At 48.6% G+C, this 19,763-nt stretch overlaps 1 protein-coding gene across 1 annotated transcript in view; it reads left to right on the top strand.

Annotated features, from left to right (window-relative positions):
* Positions 1–19,763, top strand: part of LOC146810760 (protocadherin-10-like) — a 294,634-nt gene that overhangs the window by 206,413 nt on the left and 68,458 nt on the right. The gene's annotated exons all lie outside the window — the stretch shown is intronic.

Genomic DNA, 19,763 nt, shown 5'->3' with positions numbered 1-19,763 from the left:
TTTAAGCCTGTCACGGACAAGCTGAGAAGTTTGGGCATCCAGTACCAGTGGGGTCAACCCTTTGCTCTTATTTTCCAATGGGAATCCAAATGCAGGGTGGTGCGATCTCTCCAGGAGGCCGTGCAACTGCTTCATCTATCTCTTACGCCGCCACATAGCCCTACCAGGTTGCCTCCCCGAAAAAGGGAACCAGCAAAATCACAATGGTCACAGATACGTCGCCCCCGCCATTTGTCTGGCCCTGATGACCGGGCCTCCTCCCAGGCCCGACAGGATATCATACAACACATCCGCTCGATGGAAAAAGGTTGCTCCACCTCCAGTTCTTGCCCCACAACACCTTAACATGCAGCCTTCTGCATGAGACACTACAATCCTTCCTGATCTCTCCAATGGCCTCTAATACTGGATGAAACAGTCTCGCATGCCCTTCCAAGGACTTTCCCCAGCATTGCCAGCATTTTGGTGGCAGCCTCGGAGTACTCCCCAGGAGATGACTCTTCGCCTGGAGACCCACCCCCTTACCTGCTCCTTGGAGAGTGACTCCTCCGGGATGACTTGTGCCGGTGCGCCTAGCCTATTCTCTTTCTGGAACAGGACTCTACGGCCCGGTTGGCAGAGCTGGATTCGTTTTTCTTTTTTTAGATTCTTTGTGCTTCTTCTTTATGACTTTTTCTTCCTTTCTCTCTTCTCTCTCAATCGGGAGGGTAGCACTTTGTGGCATGGGAACATGCCTCTATGCACTAGGATGGCTTTCCTTTTTATCCTTCTCCCCCGCCTCATGTTGTCTCTCCCGCTGCTGCTTGCACGTGGCCTAATCCCTCCTCAGTCATGGCTAACACACCTTGCTTGAAATTCCTGTCCCTTAATGTCCCCTAATAAGCGGCACCAGGTATGGCGCTATCTCCTCCAGATGAATCCTGATATAATTTTTCTTCAGGAGACTCACTTGGTCAAGGCGGATATAGCCCGCATGGCCCACCCTCGCTTTCTGCTCCTATTCTGGGCAGCTGACCCTTCTGAAGTCGCTGGAGTGGCAATTTTATGTCGGGCTGGCATTCAACAGGGGGAACCCAAAGTAATTTGCAACCCTGATGGCAGGTTTTTCAAAGTAGTGGTCAGAATCGGTTGTAAGATCCTTACTCTCTGTAATATTTATGCCCCTAATCAGGTCCAAGATCTTTACCTCCGGGAGACGCTGCAGGAACGAGTGTCGTGCACAGACTCCTCTCTCATCATAGGGGGAGATTTGAACTTGGTGTGGGATGCTAACGTGGACCGCAGTGACAGCTCCTTTCATGAGGCGGGGGCCATGTCTTCTACCCTAAAGAAACAATTGACGGACTTAGGCTTAATAGATGCGTGACGTTACCACTCTCCTGACACACGTGATTACTCATACTATTCCCATGTCCATCGCTCCTACTCGCGCATCAATTACTTTTTTATCTCCCATTCTCTGATCGGAGAGACGCTCTCGGCCTCTATGTCGGACATCTCGATCTCTGATCACGCTCCCATTGAACTTCTTTTACGGGATCTGTCTACTCATGGTGGCCACCCATTGTGCTGGCAGCTCCCCCTCATGTCCTCAGGAACCCTGTCGATGTTGCGCAACTTAGAGCTGCCATTCTCTCTTATTTTGAGATGAATGATATACCCGAGACCCCCTTTCCCGTGTTCTGGGATGTCTTTAAAGCCACTATCCGTGAGCATATCACCTCCATTGCCAGCGCCTGGCCACAGGAATCGCGCCTTTTTGAATCCAATCTAACCCACGACATTAAGGCGCTTGAGAAGCTTGATCAGGAACAGCTACGGGTCACTGACAAACGACGCTTGGCCATGCTCCGAGGCCAGCTCCGTGTGCACCGCACCAACAAGGCTGAGCGGGCTCTTCTAGCTCTTAAGCAGCGTTATTATGGGGGAGGGGACAAAGTGGGCACGGTTCTTGCTCAGCGATTATGGACACAAACGGCCAAAGCACACATAGCCAATATTAAGTGTCCTGATGACACTCGATCCACCACTGAGGCAGCTAAACTTAAAGCTTTCCACGCATATTACTCGTCTCTCTATGCTAAGGAGCCGCCCCTCCCGGAGCAGATCCAGACTGTCCTGGATAACTTCTCCTGGTCTTCGATAAATTCATATCATGCGCAGCTGCTGGAGGAACCGCTCCTCCAGAGCGAACTTGCTGGTGCTCTTAAGGATCTTCCTCTTGGAAAATCTCCGGGTCTGGACGGATTGCCACTTTCCTTCTATCTTTTCTTTCTTTCGCAACTTCAACCCCATCTTCTTTGACTTTTTAACTTTCACAGACACAACAGGTCCCTCTTCATCCATGGGATTGGCTGAAATAGCCCTACTTCCTAAGCCGGGTAAAGATCCTGCACTCTGCTCTTCCTATCGCCCTATTGCTCTCCTCAACACAGATCACAAAATATATACTAAAATTTTAGCCAAGCACCTAGTCCCCCATCTCCCAGGCCTTATCGACCCGACCAGGTCGGCTTTATTCACCATCGGCAGGGGGCAGGTAATGCGCGTCGAGTTGCGCACCTTGTTGGGAAAGCCCATCACTGGAATATACCTGCTTGCCTACTATCCCTTGAAGCAGAGAAGGCGTTCGACCGCGTGGACTGGACCTTTCTCCGAGCAGTTCTATGCAAAATAGGGCTAGGCCCTCAGATGGTGTCCCGCATCATAGCTCCCTATCTCTCCCCTACGACTCAGGTCCGGGTTAATGGTAAACTCACCAATCCCATCTCAATATTCAGAGGCCCACAACAGGGTTGCCCCTTCTGCCCCCTACTGTTTGCCCTTGTGGTGGAGCCTCTCACCATTATGATTTGCCAGGTGCCAGACATACATGGCGTTTCCCTTGGCGGCCAACAACATAAGGTAGCCCTGTTCACGAACGACCTCCTCCTTACGTTATCCCAACCACACGCATCCCTGCCCATCCTCTATCATCCTCTGCACCTATTCGAGCAAACATCAGGCCTTAAGGTTAACCATGAAAAATCTTGAGCTCTGAACCTCACCATTCCGATAGAGGAGCTTCCAACGCTCCAGACGCTTGTCCCCTACAGGTGGACCACCCACTCCATCAGATATCTTGGGTTCAATCTGACTCCTACCCTTGCCACCTGGTCGCAAGCCAACTGGCAGGAATGCAGACGGTCCGTGGTAGAGGATCTGCAAATCTGGAAGTCTCTCTCCTCTCGTGGCTGGGCCGTCTCCATGCCCTTAAAATGTCCATCTTACAGAAAATGTTGTACGTGTTTCAATCACTCCCTGCCCCTATCCCGCAACATCAGATCCAAAGAATGCAGCATGAATTCACTAGGTTTATCTGGGGGGATCGACAACCGCGCTTTTCTAATAAAATCCACATGCTACCCCGGGATAGGGGCGGCCTGGCTTTCCCCAATTTGATAGAATACTATTGGGCATCACACTTAAGCTTCATCTCTGAATGGATGGCATGGGAGAGCGAGAAGGTGTGGTTCCATGTGACTGGGCGCTCTATATGGGACCTTTCATGGCAACACCGGGCTTCTCTCTCCTGCAGTGCGTACTTGTCTCTTCCTACCAAGACTGTCCTCGGTTAGATGGTGGATGTCGAACTACCAGGGACCTCTATGTAGGGGCCATCTTCAAGACTTTTGAACAATGTAGACAGAAGTTCCAACCCCCCGAAGGGGTTCGACTGCAATATTTGCAACTTTGACACTGGTTACACACTGAATCTCTGACGCAAGCAGCCACACGCGCCCTCACTTCCTTTGAGCGGCTGGTTTGCTCGTTTGATAATTCCAAGGGCCTCATATCTTGTACGTATCATATTCTCCAGCACTCCCCGCGGATAGCTCTGCATCCCTATCGGTCTCAATGGCAATCCGACCTGTTAACTGACATCACACCCGCACAATGGGATCATCTCTGGCGTGACATTCCAAAGGTCTATCGATGCATTTCCCAGCGGGAAACTGCTTATAAGGTTATGAGCCAATGGTACTGCACCCCTCATATGTTACATGAAATGTTCCCTACATCCTCTCCTCCTTGCTGGCGATGCTCGAACTCTCCCAGAGATTTCCTTAACATCTGGTGGACCTGCCACATACTGGAAAGAGATCCTCAGCCACATCAAATTGGTTCTTGGAATTCCCTTGCCTGAAACTCCAGCCACAGTTCTATTGGGTATCAAGCCTGATAATTTATGCGCGCTGACACATAGAGACTGGCATATCTCTCTCCATATGTTGGGCGTGGCTAAACAAATCATAGCCCTGTATTGGAAAAAGGCAGAGACTCCTCCGGTCACTATTTGGTTCACTCGCTTGTGGCATACCATGGCGATGGAACTACTCACTGCGTGCCTACAGTCCCGAGACACCCACTTCACCAACCTCTGGCAACCTCTAATAGATCATTTCTGTAAACTAGAACATGCCCATCTTCAGCCCCCGAAACTCCGGGCTCTACGCCTTTTTGACGATGCAGTACCTCTCCCTGCCTCCGACACACTCCCTTGACTTTTACGTCGCTAGGCTGCAATTTGTCGTATCCATCCAAAACTGCATGGAACTGCCCTTACACACTCCCAAATCCCACATCCCCCTTACCGTCCCCTCTTCCAGTTCTCCGGGTCACGCTATCTCCAATAACCACCCCTCGTGTCCTACCCTCTCTCTTTCTTCTCTTTCTCCTTTCCTATTCGTTCTCTTTCTCCCTGCTTTTTCTCTTTGCTCATTTCATACTCTCAAAGAGTATTAGGGGGCTCCTCCTCTTCCCCTATTTTTCTTCTTCTTCCATTTGTTTATTGTTCCATGTTTGAGTTCATTTGTTTGATATGGCCTTTCCCATTTAGAGAAGCTTTAGAACTTGCAACCGCCACACTTGACTGTCATACTAAGCTGCCGGCCCTGCTTGGGTTGTAGGTGACTTGCTGTGTAACTTAATAGTCCTGCATAGCCCCACGATGCTGTCAGATCATTCACCGCATCACGCGGCCGGCCCGCCAAAGGGTTGTAGGCGACATGCTGTGTACATGCTGATTCTTCTTATATTCCTTAATAAAACAGATTTACTACAAAAAGTACATGTCCTACTTTTCAAATACATTGCACCCTGCCCTCTGGGCTGTTTAGGGCATGCCCTAGGGGTGACTTATATGCATTATATAGGAAGGTTTGGATCTGGCAAAAGGTTTATTTTAACAGGTCGAAAAGGCAATTTAAAACTTCACACACAGGCTGTAGTGGCTAACATGAGGCATGTTTAAAGGGCTACTTAAGTGGGTGGCACAATCAGTGCTGGAGGCCCACCAGTAGCATTTAATTTACAGGCCTTGGGCACGGGTAGTATCATTTTAGTAGGGACTTACAAGTAATTAATTTGGCAAATTGGGTTCAAGCCAATTTTACCATGTTTTAAAGAGAGACAGCAAGCATGTTAGCTCTGGTTAGCAGTGGTAAAGTGTGCAGAGTCCTAAAGCCAGCAAAAACTAAGTCAGCATCACAGGAGGGTTAAAAGCAAAATTTTTGGGGAGAACCATGCCAATGACACCAGGTCTAACACCCTAAAAAGCACTACAATGCATTTTGGCTGCCCCTCAGCAGTCAGCACCAAGCATCTACCATTGAGCTATCACTTGTGCCCACAAGTTTGTTTTTAATAATTATACCATTTAACTGACTTAAAAAATATGAGTTAAAAGATGTACAGCACATTACTTTAGGAAATACGACTTTGTGAATAAATGTAAAGAGTTTGTAACACACACACACTAAAGAAATTAACATATGTTTTTATTCATATGGCAGTACGAAACTAAGGACCTGATTTAGATCTTGGTGGTTGGGTTACTCTGTCACAATGGTGACGGATATCCTGTCCCCCAAAATATACATCCTATTGGATATAATGGGATTTATATTTTGGTGGACAGGATATCTGTCACTGTTGTGACGGAGTAGCCGGTCCACCAAGATCTAAATCAGGCCTGCAATGATTTATATTTAAAATGCAAAGATTGCCTTGTGTTGGAAATTGGGTTTCTGGTTGACAAAGGTATGCACCCTGTCCAAGCAGAAGCCACAATACTAGTCAGGGTAAGCTAGATGCACACTGAAAGACAACCTGTGCTCACCCTCTGGTAGCTTGGCACAGAGCAGTCGGGCTTATCTTAAAAGGCAATGTGTAAAGTGTTTGTGCAACATACAAACCCAGTAATACAAGAGACTCCACGCAAGTTTATAAAAATAGATTATTATATTATAACAAAACAAGACCAAAACAACACAAATCCAATGTATAGAAGGTTACTTTAGGTCACACTGGACCGGGACAAAGTCAAAGTATGGGCCTAACTCGTGGAAGCTACAGACCCACACAAGCCCTGGTGAACAAAGTACCTTTCCTGGTCGCAAGCAGCGAGATACATCGATCTTCTCCACTTAGTGAATGCGATGCGTCAGTTCTGAAGACAGGTGCCAGAGTTGAGAGGTGTTGAGTGCTGTGTCGGATTCTGCTACGCAGTCGAGGGGATGCGTCGATCGCACCAAGCTGTAGCAGTGGCAATATGCTGTCCAATGTGTTGATCTTGGGATTTACTTACACAACCGGGTTGATGTGCTGGTTCTGCTACCCACAGACTGGAAATGCATCTAAATCTGTGTTGCAAGTATCTGGGCCACTTCCAGGGAACGATGCACGGGGGTATAGATTTTGATTTCCCTCAATCTCAAGCAACAGAAGGCAAGCCAACTAGCCCTTGGAGATCACTTTGAGTGAAGACAGAGCCCAGCTCTCCTCCAGAAGAGTCAGAGAGCAGCAGGCAGCAGAACAACACAAGACAAAAGCAGGCCTTCCAAGTCTGCAGTCCAAAGATGAGTCCTTTAAGCTGCACAGCAGTCCTTCTGGCAGAGGATCAGTTCAAGATCCAGATGTATCTGTTTTTTAGGGGGGAAAGAGACCCATTACTTATACCCAAAAGTGCCTTTGATTTAGGGGTGACTTCAAAGCAGCTCCGTGAAGTGCACAAGTATCCCTTTCAACCCAGTCCTGTCTGCCAGTCTGTCTGTGGGGGCGGGGGAGGGCGTAATCAGTCCTTTCTGTGGGGACATGACACTGCCTATTTGAATAAAGTGTTAGCCCCTCCCTTCCATCTCGCCCAGGAAAGCCCATCAGAATGCAGATGTATGTAGATGGGTACTCAGACACACCCAGCCTTCCTGTGTTGCGGCTGTCTAGAGGGGATGCACAAAGTGTAGCTGTCACCCACCCCAGACATGATTTGGATACAGGCTGTCAGGCACAGAGAGAAGTAAGTGCAGATGAATGTCCACTTTCTAAAAGTGGTACAAAAGGGGGTGGTGATGGACGGAGCATCAGAACCAATCAATCACTCACACCCAGTCAACAGATCTGGGTTTGATCCATCACCGTTCTTTAGCCCACTTTGCCACCCCAGTTCAGACATGGCCATATGCAAATCAGTCTAACCCTGTGCATCATGGGAACAGTCCAGCCCGAACTGCCAAGCCATGCCTTTCCTGGACCGGAAAGAAGCTTCCTAGGACCGGTTTCTGGCATTTCAGCCGTCTTCAGCCAGGCCTGCTTGAATCCAGTGGCAAAGCGAGCAAGGGACCTTGGAAAACATAAAAGTTTGTGTCCTACCTTTTACTTACATAGCACCCTGCCCTTAGGGCTACCTAGGGCCTACCTTAGGGGTGACTTATATGTAATAAAAAGGGGAGTTTAAGGCTTGGCAAGGAATTTTAAATGCCACGTCAAAGTGACAGTAAACAGCACACACCGGCACGGCAGTGGCAAGCCTGAGACAGGTTTGAAATACTACTTCTGTGGGTGGCACAATCAGCGATGGAGCCCACTAGTAGCATTTGTCTTACAGGCCCTGAGTATATGGTATACCATCTTACAAGGGATTTACAAGTAAAGTAAATAGGTCGATCAGGTATACACCAATTACACACTTGTTTAGGGAAGAAGAACATAAACTTTAGCACTGATTAAAGTGCTCAGAGTCCTAAGGCCAACAAAAAGATTCAACAAAATGTGGAGGCAAAAAGCAAAAACATTGAGGCGAAAACCACCCTAAGGCTGACAGGTCTAACAGCTTGGGCTATGGAAAAGTCCTACACCTGTTATGGCAGTAGAATGTCATTGACTAAATGTCAGCTGACAAATTTATAATCAAGTAAACATAATTTTAAAAAAATACAGCCCTGTTGGAGTTAATATTAGAAAATCTACACCCACTGGAGCTATTTCTGTAAATAATATGCAGGCCACAATGGCTTTGTTAGACCATGGATACTTGTCTTTTCTGGGTACAACTAATACCTTAACATTTTCAATTATTAGCAGAGAAAGGAGGAATCAGGAGGAGTTTTGAGGAATGAGCAATGGGTGATTAGGACTGAGAACTGAGGCATGATAACCGGGGGGGGGGGTGAAGATGACCTAAAATTAACAGGAGACTACATTTTAAGGCGTCATATTTTTCCATTTCACTCATTACTTTTGAAATGAAGAGGATGGTTGGTCAGTAAGAGATGAAAAATCAAGGACAGGGGATGAGTGAGTATGGAGGGATGAGAAGTATTATTATTATTATTTCAATCTTTATTCGGAATATAAAAATACCATAAAAGATACAATATATAAAAAAGGAACATAAAATACAGATATTGTGCAAAATACGCCATGCAAAACTCTATACCTCACCAAATCAGCACTTCGTTGTGTTTTTTTACTTATCTCATATTTCGAGTACCTAAAACCTATTGCTAATTTACAACTCGGTTCAAACCTGTAACACATAACCAATATAAAATTGCTACCTTTTAAAACGATACATAATATGGGAGGCAAGAGTGCTGTATCCTTCAACCACCTCTTGCAGCCCTTAATCTAAAAGCAGACCTTAGAAAATTTGTAATACAAAAAAGTGTAAAAACATCTGGTGCCAATTTTAAAAATACCAGGGCCACACGCGCTTGTCTAAATCTGGCTTTCTTTAGAAGGCTCTTTAAAAAATATCTTCTGGGGTGTGCATAAAACGGGCAGAGTAGTACAAAGTGAAGGGTGTTCTGTGGAGACCTATTGTCGCAGCCATAGGGTACCTTCAGTTCTGTGGTCACCAAAAACCCTGCCGGTACTGCCAATAGATGGTGCAGAAGATTTAACCTAAAGCGGGTGATTAAGAATCTATTGTGAGTCCTGCTTGTCTTTGACAAGTAAGGTTCAATACTATCAGCGGACTTAACTACTAGATATTCTCTTACAACTGGCTTGACATACTCTCTGTCCTCACGTAGTCTCCTAGTATGCTTAAGGAACCGGTCCTTAACGAGGGCCTTATCCTGAGTGCTCATATTGAGTGGGTAAGTAAATGAATCTGCACATCCCAAACTCTCCAAGGACTCCTTCACATACCTTAACCACGGAATTTTTAGCCCGTGGTTGAGAGAGACAGTCTTGGATTACCAGCCTACAGAATGCCGCCTCCTCATTTGCCCAGATCTTTACCCAGCAGAGAAGGGGTTTAACTGCCACCAGATCAGCGACATATCTAACTCCTAGCTCTTCATGGCTAATATGCGCCTGAGTACTCTGCGGAACTTTCAGCAGGCGCCTCTGGTACTTGTTCTCCTCGACTTGCAGCTTATTATTGTGAATAAATCCCCAAAGCTCACTTCCATATAACACTTTAGCAAAGCACATGGAACTATATAATTTTAAAACCTGCTCTGGCGTCCACCGTCCTAACCTGTGTGCAAAGCTCGATATTGATCCTGTGGACCTAACCATAGCTAAACACTTCTCCTCTAACTGATGTTTAAAATGTAAATGTCCGTCAAATAATATACCCAAATATGAAAAAGACTGAACTTTACTTAGACAGTGGGAACCTATTTTATAATTGTAGGGATTGGGTGGCTTCTTCCCAATTTCCAAAATATATGATTTTGTTAGGTTTGGGGACATATCCAAATTCTCCATATAAGACACAAAGCCATCTATTAAAAGCTGCAGACCCTTAGGGGTACGAGCGAGGAGTACCTCATTGTCTGCATAAAGCAGGACAGGAACCGAGCGAGCACCTATCCTAGGACTGTCTGCCTGTATATCACTCAGGGCCGAGTCAAGACCATTTATATATAGAGTGATCAAAAAGGGTGCTAGTATGCACCCCTATCTAACCCCACTGGTACATTTAAAGGAGTCCGTTATTTTCCCATCCTGGGTATATCTAACCGCCGCCTTGGTGTTACAATGTAAAGACCTTAAAATATTAATTACCCCCGGTTCCACCCCAAGCCTACACATAATTAACCATAATTTGTCACGATTCACTCGTTCAAAGGCCGCAGTAAGATCCATAAATGCTAAATACATCGTCCCTGATTTAACTACCGTGTATTTAGCACTAATAAGATATACATTTAGACATGGATCTATGGTGGATTTCTCTGGTCGAAACCCAAATTGGACATCTGTAATGACATGCTGCTCCTCTGCCCAATCCAACAGTCGATTTACCACCCACCCCAGGACCTTCGCCGACACATAACATGAGGGAGATAGGTCGGTAACAATGGAGGCTATCCCTATTACCTTTTTTAAAAATAGGGACAATCGTAGCAGTGGACCATGATGTCAGCATTACAGTGTCCACTGCTGCGTTTAGGACCCTTGTTAGAGGGGCGCCCAGAGCTCGACATTACTACAAAAAGATCCGGTGGGATCCCATCTGGACCTGGCGCCTTGTAAGTCCCTCAATTCCCCTTGTCACTTCATCCAAGGAAAATATAATTGGGGAGACATTCTGCTCCAAGTGATACTCCTGTGCTTGGTCCAAACCCAACTGGTGATTGTACAGCCCCTTAAAGTGCTACTGCCATTACGCAGGCAAAATGTTATTACTTAACCCCGGCTTATTCGCATCTTTAAAACAAGGGTTATTAACAACTCGCCAGAAGCGAGTAGAGTCCTTCGACTCCACTGGCTCTGTGAGTTCTTCCCAGGCTTGCTGCTGCAGTTGTCCCTTACGCCCCTTGACAGCTTGCTTATATTTTATACGGCAAGCTGTCACCCAATCCCTGTCCCTCGGAGAGTGCTTTAGGGCAACCTTCATCTCTTTTAAAGCCCATGAGCATTGTGGATCAAACCATCTGGGGGTGTCCATACTGGCCACATTATTTGGTGCTTTCAATAAGCTATCAACTAGCTGCGCAATATTCCCAATAGCCTCCACTAGTTCCACAGCTTTCACCTCAGGATCTAAACAGTTCAGAATGTCCTGCCTACCTTTATCAAAAAGAGAGCCATTAAAAGCCTCACCATTGACCTGGGCCCAGCGCAACCTCCTGCCTTGATCCGTGGCCATGACTACCCCCCCCTGCCCCACCCAATCTGTGCAATGCTGGGTGACGGCACACGTCAACGAGGGATAAGACAAGTGGATTGTGGTCACTGAACACACTGTGCTTGATATTGAAATTGAATACAGAATTTCTCAGTAAAGCAGAGATGAAAATATAGTCAATAAATGAGGAGCATCCTCTCCCTTTAAAAGTAGGATAGACAGCCATGCCTGGCTTGACCACCATTAAGCCCATCGTGTGTGTTAGCTCGTCCGTGTTTAACAGGGCGCTCGTTCCCTCCTCTCCTGCGTGTGCTCCATATGAGGGCCCTCTCTGCGCGTGCCGGATGACCAATCCCCCTGGAACACCCTCAAGTTTGGACACAGATGGCAGTTGAAATAGCCCACTAAAAGCAGTTGTAACACTGCCAACCCTCGCTCCTGTGTCAGGGCAAGTCTGGTGTTCAGTTCTTGCAGGCTAGAGGAATCCTGAGCATATGGCATCCTATTATAGAAATGTATAATGAATAGCCTGCATCTTTTATTGAAAAATGATAGCCCCTGTGCAACATCGGAGTCCCATGCCAAGTCTGTCCATCTACCCTGCAGTGTTAAGTCTATAAATATAACCAAGCCTCCCCTCGCTCTCCCTGATGCTGATCTTAACGCTGGGCGAAAAAACGTTTTATATCCCTCTATGAAGAAATTATTATTTGCTGGTTCCCATGTTTCCTGCAAACATATTATGTGAATTTTCCTCATATATAAGAGCCATTGCTCATTCTCAAATTTGCTAGATAACCTGCTATGTTCAAAGAAATCACATTTATTTCTCTCCCAATACTCCCATCCGTGCAGCTGGCTGACTGGAAACTACAGGTCCTCTTAATTTCCCCGGCTCTGCTGCCATCCCTAAGGTTGCTAGAATCTCTAGGCTTGCAGATGGCTTGTACTGGGAGTATCCTCAGGTTAGGCTCCTCTCCCCTCCCTCCAGTGTCTGCATCAATCGGGGTGGTGACACGCTCTATAGCGGCTCCTTCCCCGAGATGCAGTCCATCAATGTAATTTAAATTAACCCTGGGCGCGACACTACGCTTCGCCCACGTAGTGTACGTAGCGCTGCCTGCTTCGCAGTTTTCGAAGTAGGCGAAGCAGGCAGCGCCTACGCACACTACGTGGGCGAAGCGTAGCTGCCTGCCGCCCACCACCCGCCTCCCGCCCGCCGTACTTTTAAAAGAAAAAATAAATTTGTAATAAAGGAAATTAGGTATTTACCTGACGCGCGGCGTCTCCCGGGGCTCCCTCTTCCTGTTTTTCAATTTTCCTGACAAATGCGCATGCGCGGACGCCCGCGCATGCGCATTTCTCGCAAGAAATGCGCATGCGCGGGCGCCCGCGCATGCGCATTTGTCAGGAAAATTGAAAAACAGGAAGAGGGAGCCCCGGAAGACGCCGCGCGTCAGGTAAGTGCCTTTAATTTGCTTTATTACAAATTAATTTAATCTTTTAAAAGTAGGGTGGGTGGGTGGCGGGTGGCGCGTAGTGGGGCTACGCGAAGCGCGTAGTGTGCGTAGATTTGGGCACACTACGTGGTGCTTCACGTAGCCCCACTACGCCCACTACACCCACCCTTAATTTAAATCCCTTAGTGCGGCAAATGCATTATCTGTGGGGCAGAGGTTGGCCGACCCGGTTACTCCCTCCTATTGGGCCCCTTGACAGTATCGCTGATTAAGAATGGCCTGTGGTGTGTAGAAAAAACCCAGCGGGAGTGGTTTAATCCCTGACTCTAATTCGGCTACAGATAGACTAATGCTATAAGAGAGAATCTTGCGTACAAGTTCGGGGTAACTCAGTGTGACAATTACGCTATCACCTGGAAAGAGTTTTCTGGATCTACTGATCCAGGGCACCCTCCTCGCCATCAGAATATGTTGGTGATCCCTAATATTAAATCCTGCTTACCTGCACATCCAGTGAGCCACCTTATTGATCAGCTGAACCGGAGATTCATCCTGTGGGGAGTTGTGTGCTGGGACACCAGACAAAACCACAGTGTAAGGGCAGCTTGCTGGGGGCAGATCTATAACTGGTAGATCTGGGGTACTTAGCGCAACTGACAATAACCTCTCCTTTGATTGCTGCTGCGCACTATCTCCCCTTACTATCCTTACGTGGCCCCCCTGCTGCATTGCTAAATCACCCCCAGTCACTGTGCCAGGTTCTCTCAACCCCGTGTTCGAAGTACGCCCCTCAGGTCGGGTTACCTCGGGGTGCAATAGGGGTACATGAGGTGCCTTGGCACGCAAGGTCGCTGCACGTATAGTATGAATCCCCCCCTCCCGTTAGCCCACTCAACACTGATAATGCACGATCCCTAGGAACTCCCTCAGTCCCTTGTTCTACACTTGCGCATCGGCACACCCCTTGATTGGTAAATGCACAACATGATTTCTCAAGCTGCAACAGTTTATCCTCAGTTGACCCTAATTTACTTATAAGAGGGTCCAAAAGAACAGTCATCAAGGTCTCCAATCTTTTCCACTGGTCAGCGTCATCCCTAGAATCCCCCAGGATGTGTGTACAATTATCAGGCATAGGACTAGGACTCAGGCCCAGTCCTTTGTTAGATTCCAAAGCCAGTTTCTCGTGGTGTCTGGTTGCTTGCTGCTTGGGTTTGGGCTTTTGCTTCTGCCATTGTGCTGTACTTCCCCTTGTTCGTTTGGCGGGCGGCACACCACTGCCTATTGTCAGAGTTTTTGATGAACCTTCCGCACTCTCCCCCGTTGATTTTTTGGACCTTGTTCGGACCACACGGTGCCGTGCCGGGCACAATTACAGCATGAGCAAAACTGGGGGTCAATGTTGCGGGGGACACTGTAGGGCGTACCATTATGTAGTCAAGAAACTCCGGGTCCTCCCCAGTAGTTTGAATAAAGTCAGTACTGTTTGAGTGTGCAGCAAAGGTCACCTCACTACCGTCATTGGAGGTCCTGGTACTGGTAAGTCAGTCACTACCCCACTGTTACTTGGGCCTGGGTTGTCAAGACATGTGGGAACGGCAATATAAGGTGACACAGTCAGCGATTTGATCCGAGTTAAACGCCCCATTGCCAACCTTTTTTGAGCTGCAAGAGTATCCAGGGAGAGTCTCTTCTCTGTAGGCTGGATTTGGTGAGTCAGAACCGACTCTGCCCTAGCCAAAAATGCATCCAGAGTTTCAACGACCCCCCCTGCCGGTAAACATGTGCTCTTACGTTTACTCATCTTATGTGGTGACTACAGGTAGTAGGCGAGCGTCAAAACTTATAGGGGATATAATGGTACCTTTTTGCCGGATTTTATCATCCAGAAGCCTTCTTCCAGATTAATGAGAGGTGGCCCGGCCCGGCCTTCCTCGGCCTCTGACGGGCGCACACGAGCCCGCCCTTGGCCCGGGCTTTGCCCACACTGCATCCCGCTCTGCGTGAGAGCTGCTCTGGTTTTGAAGGGTCTCCTGACCTAGGTGAGCCTCGTTGGCGGCAGGCGGGAAGAGCCACAAAGAACACTGGGACCCGTAGTGCTGGGTCCGGCAAGATCAGGTGAGCATCCCGTGCTGCATGAGAGCTGCTCTGGATTTGAAGGGTCTCCTGACCAAGGTGAGCCTCGTTGGTGACAGGCGGGAAGAGCCACGAAGAACACTGGGACCCGTAGTGCTGGGTCTGGCAAGATCAGGTGATGAGAAGTAATAAATGAGGAGTGAGGGAGGGAAGTGTTGGATAAGGAGTGACAGTCAGATGGGAAGTTAAGGATGAGGAGTTAGGGACGGCAAATGAGGCATTAGGATTGAAGGATTATTGTCGGTTTATACATTAGGGGGCCGATTCCGATCCTGGAGAAACCGGGTACGAACCGTCGGTCGGAGCGTTTTCTCCGTCCGACTCGTACCCGGTAAAAACACCATACAAACATGCAAGTACGATTCGTACGGAAACACCATTTCCGTACGATTCATACAAAACACGGACTGACACAAAAACACATACAAATGTGATCCGGGACGGCGCGTACGCGACATGCGGACGGAGTTAGGCAGCTTTTTACGTACCAGCAAGTACGATTCGTACCGACAGCACTCCGGACGGCTATATTTTTACGGCACACAAAAAGTGCTGGTAAAGCTAAGTACGCCGCGAAGCGTGAGGAAAAGGGGTCCCGGTACGCGCCGAACACCCCTCCAGCCCCCTCCGTATGTCCGCGACATCCCCCCAGCCCCCCCCTATGTCCGCAATGTCCCCCCGGCCCCCCCGTATGTCCGCGATGTCCCCCCAGCCCCCCCGTATGTCCGTGACGTCCCCCCAGCCCCCCGTATGTCCGCGATGTCCCCCCGCCCCCCGTATGTCTGCGACGTCCCCCCAGCCCCCCCCCGTATGTCTGCAACGTCCCCCCAGCCCCCCCATATGTCCGCGACATCCCCCCAGCCCCCCCGTATGTACGGTGCGGACCCCCACCCCCACCCCCACCCCCGTATGTATGGTGCGGACCCCACACCCGTATATGTACAGTGCGGACCCCACCCCCGTATGTACGGTGCGGACCCCCACCCCCGTATGTACGGTGCGGACCCCACCCCCGTATGTACGGTGTGGACCCCCACCCCCGTATGTACAGTGCGGACCCCCACCCCACCCCCGCATGTACGGTGCGGACCCCCACCCCCGTATGTACGGTGCGGACCCCACCCCCGTATGTACGGTGCGGACCCCACCCCCGTATGTACGGTGCGGACCCCCACCCCACCCCGCATGTACGGTGCGGACCCCCACCCCCCATACGTAGCGCTGAGGGTCCGCACCGTACATACGGGGGGTGGGGGTCCGCACCGTACATACGGGGGTGGGGTCCGCACCGTACATATGGGGGTGGGGTCCGCACCGTACATACGGGGGTGGGGGTCCGCAGGGGTGGGGTGGGGGTACGGCACGGACATACGGGGGGGGCTGGGGGTACGGCGCGGACATACAGGGGGGGCTGGGGGTACGTCGCGGACATTCGGGGAGGGCTGGGGGGACATCGCGGACATGGGGGGGTGTTCCGCACGTATGCGGGTTGCTGTGGAGGTTCGCTCTATACGGTGTTTTTACCATACGGTTGTGGATTCGGACGGACGGGACGGATCGTACTTGCGCGTTCGGTCGTCGGTTTACCGAGTCATACGTAAAAACGTCCGGGGATGTGTCAGACCCTTTTTCCGACCCGAGGACGTGTCGGGGTATATTCCCAATGCGATTCGTATGGTGTTTTTTACATACGAATCGTACTTGCCAGTTTGTACGGGACTTGTACGATTCGTACTTAAAAAAATCCGGATACGATTCGTACGGGGAAATTTTCTCCAGGATCGGAATCGGCCCCCAGGTTGTGAAGTGAGGAGTGAGAAGTGATGAATTGCATATAGGGACTGATAATTAAGGAGTAAGTGATGAGGGGTGAGGAATAGGGAAAGAAAACAGCAGAAAGAGATTTGAGGGATGGAGTATGTATGTTTTTAATCACATGGAAGTCTTATAGAAATGTCTTGTAGAAATGTGCCCAAGCATCTAGCTGTTACCCCCAAGGAAATTCTGGGAATGGTTTCCTGGAGGGATCAAATTCATTTTGGAGTACCGAAAAAATTTCTTCAAACTTAAGTATAACAAGAAACATGGTTGCACAGTAGAAGAACCTTGTGGAGGAAAGAAGGGGAGAGGGGGATAAGGCTTGGGAGATAAGGCTAGAGCAGGGGTGTAACACAGGCCCCCGTAGGCCCTGCGGTGCCGGGGGCCCCAAACCTCCAGGGGACCCCCTCAGCACCACACTTTGGCCGGAGAGCTCCAGATTGAGTCCGGAGGGGGCCCCTCCACGTAGCCTGCAGGAGGGCCCCTCAATTTTCGTTACACCATTGGTCTAGAGTGAGGGGGGCAAAAAGGCAACACAGTACACCCAATGCTAATAGCACAAGGCTAAGTGTGTTAATGTTCTTCAAAGATCTGTGTGCAGTCCTTGAGTCTGGTAATTCAGAATGGGTAGATTTCACCCTCAGACGGATTGACATGCAAGGGAAGTGGACACTTTCTCCACAGATCAGGGCCTGTGTCTAACATTCAACAAACTCTGCGTCAACTCTTTCTGTCTTGGCCGTGACCTTCACCTGTGATAAAATGCCCAGGTTTGCACAGACCTCCCACTGCATCTGATTTTACGATTGGTAAATCAGGATGAAAAGCAGGTGGGGCACTAGCAGAGCCCTTCACGTGTGAGGACCAATACATTTGGTGATAATAATACTGTGTACAGTGCCCAGAAAAGTCCAAGGAGTTGTATGAAGTGGTATATAAAGATACATTATCGTGATTATTATTATTATTATTATTTTTATTATCATTATTATTATTATTATTATTGTTGTTGTTGTTGTTATTGCTTCATCCCTTTGTGCGCAGTAAAATGTCCTTGTACGTAGGACTGCCTCTACGTCAGCTAATGGCCTTCCAGCTCTACCACAGAGATCAGGGGCACACACAAGTGTGCTTATGCAAAGCTTAGCTGTGCTCTTGGTTTTAAGACATTGCTCTGTATAGCACTCGCACTCAACTCGAAGATAATGGTTTAGTGCATGAGCTGCAGACAGTGAAGTTCAGAAAGAGGGAGCAGCTGTTCCCCGATCCCAGCAGTGCTGCTTGCACCTCTTGCAGTAACACAGATAAGTTCAGAGTTAAGTGTATATACACTTTAAAGGTGAAACATCTTCAAAACAGGCTCGCTTCTCTGCGCCAGCGCACCTTTCCATGCTCTGGCCGTTGGGACTGCACAATGATCCTAGTGTGGAGTGCTGAAGCAGAACAGATCCATGCATTTGTTTCTGAGATTGCACCGCCTACAGCACATAAATCAGCTCAGAGAATCTCCTTGATGGCGTTTTAGCTGCAGCCAGCACAGCTCGGAAACAGAGAGCAGTGGATGCCTTTCCATGCCTATGAGCTGTGCTTCTGTGCTCTGCACTCAAAATGATAATGGTACATTTCCTGGCTGGAATCGTAAAATCACAGAATCTAATCACAGAACCTAAAGATGGCAACTCCATGGGCAGGTATTCATCCTGCAGTTCCCAAGTAATCAGTTTGAATAGAACCGCATCATGGGTTTTTTCCAGTACAAGCTGCGAGGGTGGATATGTGAGAAAGAGTGAGAGAGAGTGTGTGTGTGTGCGCGTGTGCGTGCGTGTGTGTATGTGCATGTGTTTGTGTGTGTGTATGTGTGAGTGCGGGTGTGTGTGTATGTGCGTGCGTGTGTATGTGCGTGTGTGTGTGTGTGTGTGTTTGTGTGTGTGAGAGAGATTACACCTAGCAGGTCGTAAATAAGCCTCGGCAAAGCACTACGCTACGCTCGCGTAGTTTGCGAAGTTTGCGCTACTTTGCACTACGCGAATTGCACGTAGCACAGTGCAAACATGCGTAGCATAGCGTTGCGTAGTGCAGTGGTCATTTTTTGCTTGCCCGCGGTCCTCAACATCAAGTTGGCGACCGCGAGCAAGCAAAATTACATCCCGTGAGACTTTTTCCTTGTTCGCGATCAGCATCATCAAGTTGCCGATCGCGAGCATGGAAAATAAACATCCCGGCGAGATTCTCAACGCGGAGAGGTCAGGTTTCTCATTGCGAGTGGTCGCGTATGCTCGCGACCGCTCGCGATGAGAAACTACCCGTCCGCGTTGAGAAAGCTGCCGCTCGAGTAAAAATCTACTCGAGCAGCAGAAAACTACAGCTCGCACTGTGCAAGATGCAGTTTTCAATGATTGCACAGTGCCGGATGCTTGTCCGCACTGTGCAATCATTGAAAACGGCATCTTGCACAGTGCGAACAGGGTACTACGCAGTTCACGAAGTGCTACGCGTAGCTCACGTAGTGCGAAGTGCACTTTGCGTAGCTTCGCGTAGTGCTACTTCGCGAACTACGCCCAGGGTTAGTCGCAAATCGAAATCTGAATTATGTAGCTTTGTATATTAATGAACCGCCACGTGGTAGAGTGTAAAAGCCCTGCAGGTCAAAGATGAGAGCAAAGACAAGGCAGCCTTTCAGAGGTTGATAAATTGAGTTTCATTAAGTTGGACAATATCATAGTCTATATTAAGTGCTGAGGGACATACTATTTGTCCACTAAAGATTTGAATCGGTAACCTATAGATTGCATGCATGTGAATGCAGATGAATCTTTCCTTGCAGACTTTTTTTTACTATAATCTGAAGTCAAACCATTGATTTATATGTATCTAATTTCATCCTCTTTACAAAACCCAACACTTCTTTCTAATTAGGACAAGTTTTATTGAGGAACTGATGCAAC

This window comes from Triturus cristatus, chromosome 7 (genome assembly GCF_964204655.1).
Source record: "Triturus cristatus chromosome 7, aTriCri1.1, whole genome shotgun sequence".
NCBI classification, from domain to species: Eukaryota; Metazoa; Chordata; class Amphibia; order Caudata; family Salamandridae; genus Triturus; species Triturus cristatus.
Note: the sequence above shows the minus strand (reverse complement) of the source record. Positions and strands in the feature narration are given on the sequence as shown.